The 15094-nt window shown below is 43.4% G+C and overlaps 1 protein-coding gene across 2 annotated transcripts in view; it reads left to right on the forward strand.

Annotated features, from left to right (window-relative positions):
* Nucleotides 1–574: 574 nt before the first annotated feature.
* Nucleotides 575–15094, forward strand: part of LOC124717040 — an 859980-nt gene continuing 845460 nt past the window's right edge. For both annotated transcript variants that reach the window (XM_047243697.1, XM_047243698.1), the window contains exon 1: nucleotides 575–1741. The gene's annotated coding sequence lies outside the window, so the exon portion shown is untranslated. The remainder of the gene's footprint in view (nucleotides 1742–15094) is intronic.

Below are 15094 nucleotides of genomic sequence, written 5' to 3' on the forward strand. Positions count from 1 at the left end.
TTGGAATTGTGGATAGTCACATAGGAGGGACGATGGGAGAGGAAGGAAGCAACGAGACGGACGAAGTTGATGGGGAGAGCATAGGTCTGGAGTTTGAAAAGGAGCCCGGGATGCCATACACGGTCATAGGCGTTCTGGAGATCAAGGGAAACAAAGACAGCAGAGCGAAGTGAGTTAAGTTGGAGGGAAAGGAGATGGGTAAGGTTAGGGAGAGAATCTCTACTTCCGAAGTATTTAATTTTGAAATCAGGTGCTCTTGAGCAGGGCACCCTACATAACCTTTAGTTCTCAGGTTTCGTTTTAGCTCGTTTCGAACTGGAGCGCCAAGTAATCAATAATATCGTTCGAACGACGAAAATACATCAATCATCCATCCGCATCCAAGCGTTTACTGGAAGTCCTGAAGGGAAAACTGTTTCCTTGCAAGCTCCTACGGCCAGCGGAGACCGTAGTTCCGCCGGCGTCCGCAGCGTAGCGCTGCGGCTGCGGCTGCGGTTCGGTCGCGGCTCGCTGGGACTTAGTCAGTTGTCGGCTGGCGCTCGAAGCATCGGGCGCTGTCGAATGTTTGCGGCCGGCACATTTGAATTCGTTCGCGACGCGTTGTCGAGTGCGCCGGCGCGTCAGCGCCTTCCCACAGAGTGAAGAAAAATCGGAGACTAATACGTAAAACTGAGTGGTATGCGTTATTGACCGCTGATGGGATTAAGAATTTGTTGCGTGTACGTCGGTGTTTGCGGCAGAAGTGTGATCTGTGACTTCATCGTATTCGTAACTCCAGCTTTAACGCTTCAGTGATATATAGTTGAAAGATTTATCGGAAGTTTTACGTAGTTTATTAATTTCCTAGTTCATTTTCTAATCTGCGTTCGTCAAACGTGGAGTGATAATTATTAGGGAAGCGAACAATTTCCTTTTTCAAATTTTACATTATTCCAATATTTCAATTAGAAGCATGTTCAGTTTTGGGCGTTACAACGAGAAATTGACTGAAAAAAGAGAAAGTATGTTCCATCAGAGATAGTACACTGTATCTAAAACGCGTTTGGCTAGACACTAAGAAACCGAGCTCAACAATTGACTGATGCCACCGGAGAGGAAATAGGGTGATGGAGCTCTGCACGTACAAAGAAAATACGGTATTCTCAATATTTTCTACCGGTTATTTGCATTTAAAATAATACATCGAAGAGTTATTGTGCTGTAGTCTGTGTAGATAATCAAATTACACCAGTGTTGTGGCAGAATATATTGTAAAGTGGTGTTCCAGTCCTTTTTTACATAATTCGTCGCTGCTGCTGAATTCGGGGCCAAAAATTCGACACGGCTATCCGTTACCGAACTGCGTGGGATTCTGAGCTCTGCCGAGGCGGGGGGAGATTTTTTGTCCCTATTTTATTGCTTTGGCTATCGGTGCCGAGGAAGTGGGCTAGAGGATACCGTATAATTACGTTCCGGTTGTTGACTCCCAGTGTTCCGTAACATTAGAAACTTAAAGTGATGCCGTGTTTACTCGTGGATGTATAATTTTTATTACTCCCATTAAACAACGCTCGCCGTAAAAAAGGACAGTTTCCGAGCGTCCATCGGCACTTTTTGTGCGTGTGTATGTTCCCACAGTCCGCGTAGGCGGTGCGTCGTACACTTTACCTGGGTACGTGTGTTAGTGCATACTGGATTACTGAAATCAACACTACGTGCTGTGGCAGTTTCATAGCGAAACTGTGAGCAGAACACACAAAAGGTAAGTAATATGTACTTAACATTTCATCCCCTATTTTGTTTCATATGCCTGTGTGAACTGTGAAAATTGTGTCTCAATTTCCCTTAGCTCCGAATGTAATTGCAGCCTTCCGTTATTTACTTCTCATTATGTTGTACATAACAGCCTGTAGCATGCCGGTAACTTTGCTACGCAAGAAGCTGATCGTATTATTCTTATTTCATTCTTATGCAAACGGGCACCTGCGCCACAACAATGGGCGAGTCTAATGAACAGTGCGAGCCATAGCTATAGTCTTTTATGTGTGACGTCATATGCAGATGGCGTCTGGGATATTTTTGTTTTTATTCCTTTTTATGTCATTTATTTCTTGTGGGTGATTGTGTTGCTTACAAACTAACCATACGGATTATTTCTGATGTTACAGCATTATGTAACAATTAACGTTGTTTATAAAGACTGACTACCCTTTTCGGAAGTAGGTGTAAGTCTCAAGAATGAGTGAAATTTTTTCTAATGACCACATCGGAATTACAGTATTACAGAGCAATGTTGTTGTACCTAGCTGTATACGATATCTCGATGTTCGTAAGTGACACTGAATTGAAAACCTAAACATCATACTTTAGCTAGGAAAATTGTTCACAAGATTTCTATTAAACTAGTTACTCTCGCAACCCAGATTGTTAAAAGAATCGTTCTGTCATGGATAAAACAGCTTCTAACGTCTGCTTACTTTACAAATGAGTTAATGGGTCAAAGATTTGAAATTACGCATCTAAGGGAGAAAAATATAGAAAAGGTTTGAAATTATGTTTAAATTTGTTTGAAATCTCTAAGCTCGTTGTTTCATTATGGAACTCTGGATGTGTATAGTCTGTGTAATTTGCTAGTATTTACCACATCTCATTGTTTATCGCGTTATATCTCCTGAACTGTGTGTCATTCAATGGCATAAATTTGTAGGTACATTCAGTGGTATACATAGACTCAGTCTGCAAAATGTGTTGCGTATGGTGCTAATAGTAAAGAAGTAATAAATGAAAACATCATGCATGGTGCTGAAGTTTTACTACATTCACAGCGGAAAACGTAGTAATTGGTAAACTTTTTCAGCAAGTAGAAGTTTAGAATTGTCTGAAATTATGTTTAAAGCTTTTTGAAAGGTGCTAAGTGCTCTCATTCTAAAAAAAGCTTGATGAATATACTACGAGCAATTTACAATCCGCCAGTTACGCAGCCTCGAGGCATATACTCAGTTTCTAACCGTAATGTCAGTAGTTCGTGATTTGCGTCGCTGGCCCTCGATTTTGCGACCCCGTGTTCGATTCCCGGCCGCGTCGGGGATTTTTTCCACTTGGGTCTGTGTGTGTGTGTGTGTGTGTGTGTGTGTGTGTGTGCTGTCGTCCGTCATCGTTTCGTCATCATCAACGCGCATGTCACCAAAGTGGGTTTATATAAAAACACTTGCACCATGCGGCCGATAACGCAGAAGGGGTCAGAAATGTTATCGCTCATTTCATTTCAAACTAATATTTGTCTATCTGTGTTAAGCCTTTGACTTTAGATTATACCCCTTAATGAGTAGATTATGAGAGAATTTTATATTTTTGAAATCTGTCAATAATTATATAAAATACTGAAAATCAAATTTTGTTTTGCCCCTGGAAGGGACCTTGCTCCGAATTACCCGTGGATAAGTTGTATATATATAATTATTGGTGTTTTGCCCTTAAAGAGCGCATTTGGACTAAACTACATGGCCAGTTCCGTTTGCTGCCTTCCCTTGCTGCCCAAACTTTCCTCATTCGCTCGCTGTGTTTCTGTTTCTGGTCCTCTGTCCATGCTTCCTGTCGGCTTTGAGTCTTCGGCTTCATCTTGATTGCCTTTTTGGTTGCCCATATTTCTTTTATCTTCCGCCTGTGATCTTGCTTACGTTCTTCGGTCCATTTTACCCCTGTTCGTTTTTCACAGTGTATCTCATGTAGTTTACTTTTCTTAATGATGTTTCTGAATTTTATTCTGTCGTTTATTGTGTCTGCTGCTATGTTGAGTTGGTTCAGGTCGTTTTTTACCTGTGCCACCCATTTGCTGTTTCTAGTGGTTACCCAGTCAATGATGTGTTTGGTCAGTCTGCGTGATGGCATTCGGTATAGGTGTCCATACAATTGTAGTCTGCGTTTTCTAATCTCCATATGTTTGTATAGTTCCTCTGTAGGTTTCTGGATCCATATTCCATTGTTGTTAGTTGCGCCAAATATTTTCCTAAGTATTTTTCGTTCTACTTTTTCTAGTTGTCGGATACGTGTATGCCCTAGGATTAGTGTGGTCTCTGCTGCACATAGTGCCTCGGGGAGCACCACCGTGTCGTAGTGGCGTAATTTGCCGTTTTGTAAATCGAGCCACACTTTGTGTTCAGAGAAGAGAGTTTCTTTGTGCTCATAAACTGCGTCTTTTCGTAAGAGATCTGTAGTCCAGTTTTGGAAGCGATTTCGTGTAGTTTTTCAATAGCGTCTTTTGTTTCTTTTATACCTTTCGTGACAATCGCCAAATCGTCTGCAAATGCCAGGCATTTAATCTGTAGGTTTCCTAAGGTTGTGATGTTTCCCATTCTTTTATTACCTTATCTAACACCAGACTGAAAAGGCGAGGTGAGAGGCCATCGCCTTGTCGGACACCAGTGCGAATTTCAAAGGGGTCTGATAGTTCCCCACAGAACTTTACTTTGGAGGTCGTGTTGGTTATAGTTTGCTCTATGATAGCCCGTGTTTTGTTGTCTACTTTGTATTCTGCTAGAATTTTGAAGAGAGTTTTCCGGTATAAAACACTCAACATGTGATTATCGAATATCATCTTCTCCCATTCTCAGTCCGTTGCTACTCGATTTCGTTTTTACAATTTTTTAACAGATTTTACAATTATATTTAATGCTGACGCTATTAGCACTATTATGAGGGGCATTCAGTAAGTAATACGAAACACTGTTTTTTATGATAGTAAGATGGTGTCATTCAGGATTCCAATAGACTATACTACTCCCCACTCTTTTGCCTACAACCCCTATTTTTCAACATAACCTCCTTCCAATGCAACGGCTCCACGCCACCTTACTAGGAGAGCCTGTGTGTTCGCATAGTACCATTCCACTGGTCGACGTAGGAGCCAACGTCTTGTTGCATCAACAACCTTCCCATTGGAAGGAAGTCGGCCGTGCCCTTTCAAAGGAACCATCCCGGCATTTGCCTGGAGCGATTTAGGGAAATCACGGAAAACCTAATGCTCGGTTTACACTAGCAAGTTATTGCAGCAAATTATTCGCGCAGAGGAACTTGCCGCGCGATTTGCGAGGGTAGACATATCGCCAAGTCGACTTGTGACCGTAGCAATTTATTGCGGAAGTGACTTGCTGCACGTTTTCCGCTTCCACTGTGAACACCACGCAAGAAGTATCTGCAAGTAACTTGCAGCTTTTAGGATTTATTTCTATTTCCTGCAAGTAAGAAGCCCAAGTTATAGTAAGTATATCGTCCGCATAACACTCATATTTAACATTTTACGTAATGTGGTGACTTAATTTTATGCAACCACCTTACGTATTATATGCAAACAAATTTCAGAAATGGAGGAGAAACGGGAATGGATGAAGCAGGATACAGAACATTTTATTGAAACCGTGGAGAGCTACCCCGAAATACGGAACGTGCATAACCGAGACTTTAAGGATAGAGTGAAGAAGATGAGCGCATTAAATGAAATCTTGTCGATATTCGACACATCTATAAAAGAAGTACATAGAAAGTAGCATAACTTGAAGACACAACACCTTTGCCACCTGCATCCACTCCCTTGTTGTTTTAGGAGTCTAGAAAAAGACGATGTGTAATTATTATATGTTCTATTTACTTAGCTTGTCACTTTCCATTTTATGGGCATTAGAAAGAAAAACATTTTTATAAGCATATCATTCTGTAAAATGCAGTTTACTTCAATAAAAATTTAATTTCATTGTTGTGTTTTCACATACTTTCAAATAATTTTCCCTTTTCAAGACGTTAAAAATGGCTCTACATATATCGGGTACGATCAGAAAAATCGTGCTGACGGGAATATGAAACAAGTACATTAGGGACTTGTATGAGTCTCCTACAATTAAAAGATTTAAAAATTCAAACTTTTTTGGTTGTATGTTTCACATAAATAAATGAAATGCGTATTTGATTTGTAGCTCACCGATAGCTATAAATCATAGAGTGACTAGCAAACGTTCCTTTGCTGGAATAGCAGTACCGATGTTTATGTCTCGTTTTGATATGATGGGCGCTATTAGCATCAAAAAATACTCCAGATCATTTGAGGACATTCTGCAATAGTTTTCAAAAGTATCCATGCTCTCGATACTAAGTTCTTGCAAAAGGTTATTACAGGTACCATTTTGCGATCTTCTCATTATCTACTCTCTAACCCAAATACTTCTCTTTTCCTTTTTCACGTTTTGCATTACAATTACAAGAGCTGCAGCATATCTCACCCGCCTACTTGTCATTTTACACTTCGGCTGACACTCGTAGTGGTACTGAAAGAATATGTAAACAGTGTTAGCAAGTTGTTGACGCAAGTTTCTTGCCAAAGAACTTGCGGAAGAATCTTGCTTAATTCTTGCGCTGCTGTGTAAACACAGCTGCAAGCGGCCAGCAGTAACTTGCAGCAATAATTTCTGCAAGCGACTTGTTACTGTAATCCCAGCTTAAATCAGGTTGGCCGTAGACGGGTTTGAACCGGCGTCCTCCCAAATGCGAGTGCTAACCACTGCGCCATCCCGCTTGGTGTGTATAGCCTGCATTAGTTTTTCACCAACACAAGGAGCTCACTGTAGACCCAAGTCCATACAGGGTGAATCGGCTGTCCCTACCGCTGTCGTTTTATGCAACCCTCAGTGTTATAGCTGGCCCTCATAAACCACGGATGAGATTTTCATATAGCCTCGCTCGCTACTCGCGAACTGTTAGCCCTACAGAAAAAGTGAGCAGGACCCTATTGTAGGAAATTTAATGAAGTCAAATTTTGTACTGGGACAAGTTTCCACTGAACGCCACAGTTTTAGTGTCATTCAAGAAAAACATTCAAAAGAGACCAGAAGCACCTCTACCCCACTATTCAGGATTTCTAGAATGTTTTTCGTAGCACTCCCTCCTACCACTGTACAAAATGTTGCGACTACACGAACTACTCCCGGTATTCGACCTTTTTTGGTCTCTATTGACTGGGCTATTACGACACTAGCGTAGTGGGCTAATTCGTTTTTAATTTAAACGTGCCCATCAGGCAAATGAACGAAAAATTACTTTTATAAGCGATACGCAAAAACTAATTACATTCGCAGTTTCATTCAAACTTAACCCTAACAAGCACAGTAGTTTCGTATGGACAAAGTTCAATTTCTCGCTGGGATTGCTCCATGTGACATCAGAAGAGAGGTCACCGCTAACATTGAGAGGCATAAATCAAATATAGTGACCTCATATCCACTCTTTGGACATCAACCTGACAAGCTAAGACTGAACCCCAGGAAGAGTTTCTTAACAACTTCACAGCCCTTAGAAGGATCAGTTGTGGCTACCCGACTCACCAAGTGGAAAGAAAGATGCCAACACCTGTCAAACTGGATGACGCCACAAGAATCCCTCCCACCTGGAAACATGGAGAAGTGAGTCATCTGGAAGTCCCTGAACAGACTACGGACCGAAGTCGCATGATCGAGGGACAATCTCCTTCAATGGAACTTCCAACTGCCAACACAACACTGTGGGAATGCGGTGAATTTGAGATAACCTGGCATCTCTTCATATGTAACTCATGCCCAACCAGCTGTAGTGAGAAGGACTTCACGTCTGCAGCACCCAATGCTACCACAGTTGCCCAATTCTGGGTGAATCCTGTATAGTTTTCTTTGTATTTATTGTATATGTGTTCCTTTTAGTGTACCTCTGACACAAATTAAGAATAAGTAGTTTCATAGTCAGCAGGCTTGTCGTATGTTGTTGTTGTTGTGGTCTTCAGTCCAGAGACTGGTTTGATGCAGCTCTCCATGCTACTCTATCCTGTGCAAGCTTCAGCATCTCCGAGTAACTACTGCAACCTGCTGAATCTGCTTAGTATATTCATCTCTTGGCCTCCCTCTACGATTTTTACCCTCCACGCTTCCCTCCGATACTAAATAGGTGACCCCTTGATGGCCGGCCGGTGTGGCCGTGCGGTTCTAGGCGCTTCAGTCTGGAACCGCGTCACCGCTACGGTCGCAGGTTCGAATCCTGCCTCGGGCATGGATGTGTGTGATGTCCTTAGGTTAGTTAGGTTTAAGTAGTTCTACGTTCTATGGGACTGATGACCTCAGATGTTGTCCCATAGTGCTCAGAGCCATTTGAACCATTTTGAACTCCTTGATGCCTGAGAACGTGTGGTATCAACCGATCCCTTCTTCTAGTCAAGTTGTGCCACAAATTTCTCTTCTCCCCAATTCCATTCAGTACGTCCTCGTTAGGTACGTGACCTACCCATCTAATCTTCATCATTCTTCTGTAGTACCACATTTCGAAAGCTTCTACTCTCTTCTTGTCTAGTTATCGTCCATGTTTCACTTCCATACATGGGGACACTCCATACAAATACTTTCAGAAAAGACTGCCTGGCACTTAAATCTACAAATTTCTCTTCTTCAGAAACGCTTTCCTTTCCATAGCCAGTCTACATTTTATATTCTCCCTACTCCGACAGTATTGCTTGACGTATACAAAGATGTAATTGTTTCTTTTACGTGTTCAAAATGGTTAAAATGGCTCTGAGCACTATGGGACTTAACATCTGAGGTCATCAGTCCCCTAGAACTTAGAACTACTTAAACCTAACTAACCTAAGGACATCACACACATCCATGCCCGAGGCAGGATTCGAACCTGCGACCTTAGCGGTCGCGCGGTTCCAGGCCGTAGCGCATAGAACCGCTCGGCTACACTGGCCCTTTACGTGTTAAAATTCACAATATTGTTAAGTGAAAGTTACACTGTGATGATTTTTACAATATTTAAATGCTCGTCTAAGGCCGGCGTTGGAAGACCAAAAAAGGTCGAATGTGTAAAATAATCCGCGGGGAGTCGCAACTTTTCGTACAGTGGTAGTAAGAAGTGCATGACTAACATACTAAACATCCTAACCGGAAACGGCTGAGTGTGGGAGTGGGGGTCATTTGAAAATCACTTTTGTCCGTTAGTCTTTAAAAAATTCGAAAACAACGGCCTCTAGCGAAAACATATTACGGTACAAAATTTAGCTACATTAAATAGTTAGCGACCGAGAGAAAATGAAAATCTCGCACGGGGTTTATGAAGGCCCGATATAACGTTGCGGATTGCATAAAACGACAGCGGTAGGGGCAGCTGAATCACCCTTTGCAGGGCAATTTTTCTAAATGGAGACAAACGTCAAGAAACGATCCCTGAGAGGATATGGAGTACGGCCGTAAATGCGTTCCACGGGAGATACACCCACTCCTTCATAGTGACTACCGCGTAATTCTGTCACAGACAGCAAAGGACTTGGAAGAGCAGTTGAACGGAATGGACAGTGTCTTGAAAGGAGGTATAAGATGAACATCAACAAAAGCAAAACGAGGATAATGGAATGTAGTCGAATTAAGTCGGGTGATGCTGACGGAATTAGATTAGCAAATGAGACACTTAAAGTAGTAAAGGAGTTTTGCTATTTGGGGAGCAAAATAACTGATGATGGTCGAAGTAGAGAGGATATAAAATGTAGACTGGCAATGGCAAGGAAAGCGTTTCTGAAGAAGAGAAATTTGTTAACATCGAGTATAGATTTAAGTGTCAGGAAGTCATTTCTGAAAGTATTTGTATGGAGTGTAGCTATGTATGGAAGTGAAACATGGACGATAAATAGTTTAGACAAGAAGACAATATAAGCTTTCGAAATGTGGTGCTACAGAAGAATGCTGAAAATTAGATGGGTAGATCACGTAACTAATGAGGAGGTATTGAACAAAATTGGGGAAAAGAGGAGTTTGTGGCAGAACTTGACTAGAAGAAGGGATCGGTTGGTAGGACATGTTCTGAGGCATCAAGGGCTCACATATTTAGCATTGGAGGGCAGCGTGGAGGGTAAAAATCGTAGAGGGAGACCAAAAGATGAATACACTAAGCAGATTCAGAAGGATGTAGGTTGCAGTAAGTACTGGGAGATGAAGAAGCTTGCACAGGATAGAGTAGCATGGAGTGCTGCATCAAACCAGTCTCTGGACTGAAGACCACAACAACAACACCGCGTTAAGCACAAGACAGGTGGCCCGCCAGCATGGGGTAAGCCAGACGATCGTGTGGATCATTTTCGGCGACAATGGCCACTAGCCATTTCACTCTGACTTGTCTCCATGGCCACCACTGAGGTGGGATTTCTGTCACCCGTCCTATGCACATAGGAGACTGCCTTTACTGGTGGTGGTATCATCAACCTTCACAACACCCAACTGTGGGCTACGGAGACTCCGCACAGTATGGTGGCAGCGAGCCGTCAATACAATTTCGGCCTCAATGTATGGGCGGGGATTATTGGTGACTGCCTCGGGGGATGTCCTTCCACAACGCCTCAGAGGTGGGTGACACTGATTTCCTTGCTGGAAGACGCGTCATTCGTGGTACGAAAGGTACTGTGATTATTACATAACTGATGGGGCTCCAGCTCACTGCCCTTTTGAGCACTGAGCTGAAACACTAGTACAGACAGAACTTTTCCACTTGCTTGGTGTGCTCTCGTATATGCTTTCAATCATTGAAACTTAAACTGATCTTTTATCTCCATCCTCAAATGGGTGAAATTCCCTTGGAACGAATTTCTGGCTATACGTACATATGCCCTTTTCTTTGCTGCTCCTAATCTTCTCAGCTGCCAACGGTTTTACTGCAGTGGTAACACCGGTTCCCATCAGATCACCGAAGTTAAGCACTGGCGGGCTGGGCTAGCACTTCGATGGGTCGGCCGAGCGCTGTTGGCAAGCTGGGTGCATTCAGCCCTTGTGAGCCCTTAATTGAGAAGTAGCGGCTCCGGCCTCATAAACTGAGATACACCTGGAAGAGTGGTGTGCTGACCATATGACCCTACACATCCGCACCCAGAGACCCCTGTGAGCTGAGGTTGACACGGCGGCCGGTCGCTACTGTTGGGCCTTCCAAAGCCTGTTCGGACGGAGCTAAGTTTATCTTCTCAGCGATCTACATCCACATATAATTCACAAGCCACCGTACGGTCTCTGGCGGAGGTTTACTGTACCAATACTAGCCATACCCAGTTCTACTCGCGAACAGAGCAAGCGAGAAAATAACTGTCTGTGTGCCTTCGTACGAGGCCTAAATTGTTATCGTAGTCCTTCCGTGAAATATACGTTGGTGGCAGTAGAATTGTCTTTCAGTCAGCTTCAAATGCCTGTTCTTTAAATTTTCTCAGTAGTATTCCTCGAAAAGAACGTTACCTTCCCTCCATGTGTTTCTGTTTGAGTTCCAAAGCATCTCCGTAATACTTCTGTGTCATATTGTGTGAATGCATGGTGTCCGTTCTTTCGCACATGTCTGAAAGAGCAGACATAATGCAGAATCCGCAGCTGTTATACATTATATGTAATTACAGAATGTACGTATAGCCACCTCGGCCGCATAAAATTGTTGTCAAATTGACTATGGTTTCGACAGCTCTAAGGCGGTCTTAACAGAATTAAGAAAAGTTGTTCAGATGGCTCTGAGCACTATGGGACTTAACTTCTGAGGTCATCAGTCCCCTAGAACTTGGAACTACGTAAACCTAACTAACCTAAGGACATCACACACATCCATGCCCGAGGCAGGATTCGAACCTGCGATCGTAGCAGTCGCGCAGTTCCAGACTATAGCGCCTAGAACCGCTCGGCCACCCCGACCGGCTCAGAATAAAAATTACATAGGATTACATGTAATCATACCATAGGTGAAAAACATCACCCTATGGTGTGATTACATATAATCCTATGTAATTTTTATTCTGATGAAGAGCGCGTTAGAGCTGTCGACACCTTGGTCAATTTGATAACAGTTTTATGCAGCCGAGGTGGGTATACGTACATTCTGTAATTAAGTTAACGCACGGTTGCTGGACTTCTGCCTATAACAATGTTTAAAATTTAATTATATGTAAATTGAAGGTGGAGACGGGAAGTAAGGAAAGGAAAGGGAGAGCATCACTGCTGTCAGCTGTATAGGGACACACGGAATCAGCGGCGACGAATGGAAGTGTGTACTGGATCCAGGATTACTTGCTTTTAGGCAGGTGCGGTAACCACTGCGTCACTCGGGATTTGATTGGCCTAGCCTGGCAGTGCGGCCACCTTCTTGAGTGCGGATGCACAGATACGCCCGATTTCCTGTGGGAATCTCAGAGAGCGAACATGGAAGAAATTGATAGGGAATTAGAATACGTGGCAGTCAGCGGGAATGTCGACCGGCGGTTAGGCGTGCCGACATGGTCCGCGCAGTTGCGATAACGCTGTGTCCCGGGTGGTACAGTGATTAAAGCACCTGCCTAATAAACAGAGGATTCCGGTTCGAATCCCGGTCCGGTACACATTTTCACTCGTCGCCGCTCATGTTGCGATGCAGCTGACAGCAGTGATCCTCTCCTTTTCCTTTCTTCCCACCTTCAATTTACATACTTGCGTGTCAATCGAGCCAACTAGTCTGCTTGTGTGTGTGTGTGTGTGTGTGTGTGTGTGTGTGTGTGTGTGTGTGTGTGTATATATGTGCGGATGGATATGTGTGTGTATGCGAGTGTATACCTGTCTTTTTTTCCCCCTAAGGTAAGCCTTTCCGCTCCCGGGATTGGAATGACTCCTTACCCTCTCAATTAAAACCCACATCCTTTCATCTTTCCCTCTCCTTCCCTCTTTCCTGATAAAGCAACCGTTGGTTGCGAAAACTTGAATTTTGTGTGTTTGTTTGTGTGTCTATCAGACTGCCAGCGCTTTCGTTTGGGAAGTCACATCATCTTTGTTTTTAGATATATTTTTCCCACGTGGAATGTTTCCCTCTATTATATATAAAGGTACGGCCAAACTTTCAGGAAACATTCCTCACACACAAATAAAGAAAAGATGTTATGTGGACATGTGTCCGGAAATGCTTAATTTCCATGTTAGAGCTCATTTTAATTCGTCAGTATGTACTGTACTTCCTCGATTCACCGCCAGTTGGCACAACTGAAGGAAGGTAATGTTGACTTCGGTGCTTATGTTGACATGCGACTCATTGCTCTACAGTACTAGCGTCAAGCACATCAGTACGTAGCATCAACAGGTTAGTGTTCATCACGAACGTGGTTTTGCAGTCAGTGCAATGTTTACAAATGCGGAGTTGGCAGATGCCTATTTGGTGTATGGATTAGCATGGGGCAATAGCCATGGCGCGGTACGTTTGTATCGAGACAGATTTCCAGAACGAAGGTGTCCCGACAGGAAGACGTTCGAAGCAATTGATCGGCGTCTTAGGGAGCACGGAACATTCCAGCCTATGACCCGCGACTGGGGAAGACCTAGAACGACGAGGACACCTGCAATGGACGAGGCAATTCTTCGTGCTGTTGACGATAACCCTAATTTCTGCGTCAGAGAAGTTGCTGCTGTACAAGGTAACGTTGACCACGTCACTGTATGGAGAGTGCTACGGGAGAACCAGTTGTTTCCGTACCATGTACAGCGTGTACAGGCACTATCAGCAGCTGATTGGCCTCCACGGGTACACTTCTGCGAATGGTTCATCCAACAATGTGTCGATCCTCATTTCAGTGCAAATGTTCTTTTTACGGATGAGGCTTCATTCCAACGTGATCAAATTGTAAATTTTCACAATCAACATGTGTGGGCTGACGAGAATCCGCACGCAATTGTGCAATCACGTCATCATTACAGATTTTCTGTGAACGTTTGGGCAGGCATTGTTGGTGATGTCTTGATTGGGCCCCATGTTCTTCCACCTACGCTCAATGGAGCACGTTATCATGATTTCATACGGGATACTCTACCTGTGCTGCTAGAACATATACCTTTACAAGTACGACACAACATGTGGTTCATGTACGACGGAGCTCCTGCACATTTCAGTCGAAGTGTTCGTACGCTTCTCAACAACAGATACGGTGACCGATGGATTGGTAGAGGCGGACGAATTCCATGGCCTCCACGCTCTCCTGACCTCAACCCTCTTGACTTTCATTTATGGGGGCATTTGAAAGCTCTTGTCTACGCAACCCCGGTACCAAATGTAGAGACTCTTCGTGCTCGTATTGTGGACGGCTGTGATACAATACGCCATTCTCCAGGGCTGCATCAGCGCATCAGGGATTCCATGCGACGGAGGGTGGATGCATGTATCCTCGCTAACGGAGGACATTTTGAACATTTCCTGCAACAAAGTGTTTGAAGTCACGCTGGTACGTTCTGTTGCTGTGTGTTTCCATTCCATGATTAATGTAATTTGAAGAGAAGTAATAAAATGAGCTCTAACATGGAAAAGTAAGCGTTTCCGGACACATGTCCACATAACATATTTTCTTTCTTTGTGTGTGAGGAATGTTTCCTGAAAGTTTGGCCGTACCTCTTTTTCTTTTCTTTTTTTTTTGTCATCAGTCTACTGACTGGTTTGATGCGGCCCGCCACAAATTCATTTCCTGTGCTAACCTCTTCATCTCAGATTAGCACTTGCAACCTACGTCCTCAATTATTTGCTTGACGTATTCCAATCTCTGTCTTCTTCTACAGTTTCTGCCCTCTACAGCTCCCTCTAGTACCATGGAAGTCATTCCCTCATGTCTTAGCAGATGTCCTATCATCCTGTCCCTTCTCCTTATCAGTGTTTTCCACATATTCCTTTCCTCTCCGATTCTGCGTAGAACCTCCTCATTCCTTACCTTATCAGTCCACCTAATTTTCAACATTCGTCTATAGCACCACATCTCAAATGCTTCGATTCTCTTCTGTTACGGTTTTCCCACAGTCCATGTTTCACTACTATGCAATGCTGTACTCCAGACGTACATCCTCAGAAATTTCTTCCTCAAATTAAGGCCGGTATTTGATATCAGTAGACTTCTCTTGGCCAGAAATGCCTTTTTTGCCATAACGAATCTGCTTTTGATGTCCTCCTTGCTCCGTCCGTCATTGGTTATTTTACTGCCTAGGTAGCAGAATTCCTTAACTTCATTGATTTCGTGACCATCAAACCTGATGTTAAGTTTCTCGCTGTTCTCATTTCTACTACTTCTCATTACCTTCGTCTTTCTCCGATTTACTCT

The sequence above is a fragment of the Schistocerca piceifrons genome, chromosome 9 (genome assembly GCF_021461385.2).
Source record: "Schistocerca piceifrons isolate TAMUIC-IGC-003096 chromosome 9, iqSchPice1.1, whole genome shotgun sequence".
Classification (NCBI taxonomy): Eukaryota; Metazoa; Arthropoda; class Insecta; order Orthoptera; family Acrididae; genus Schistocerca; species Schistocerca piceifrons.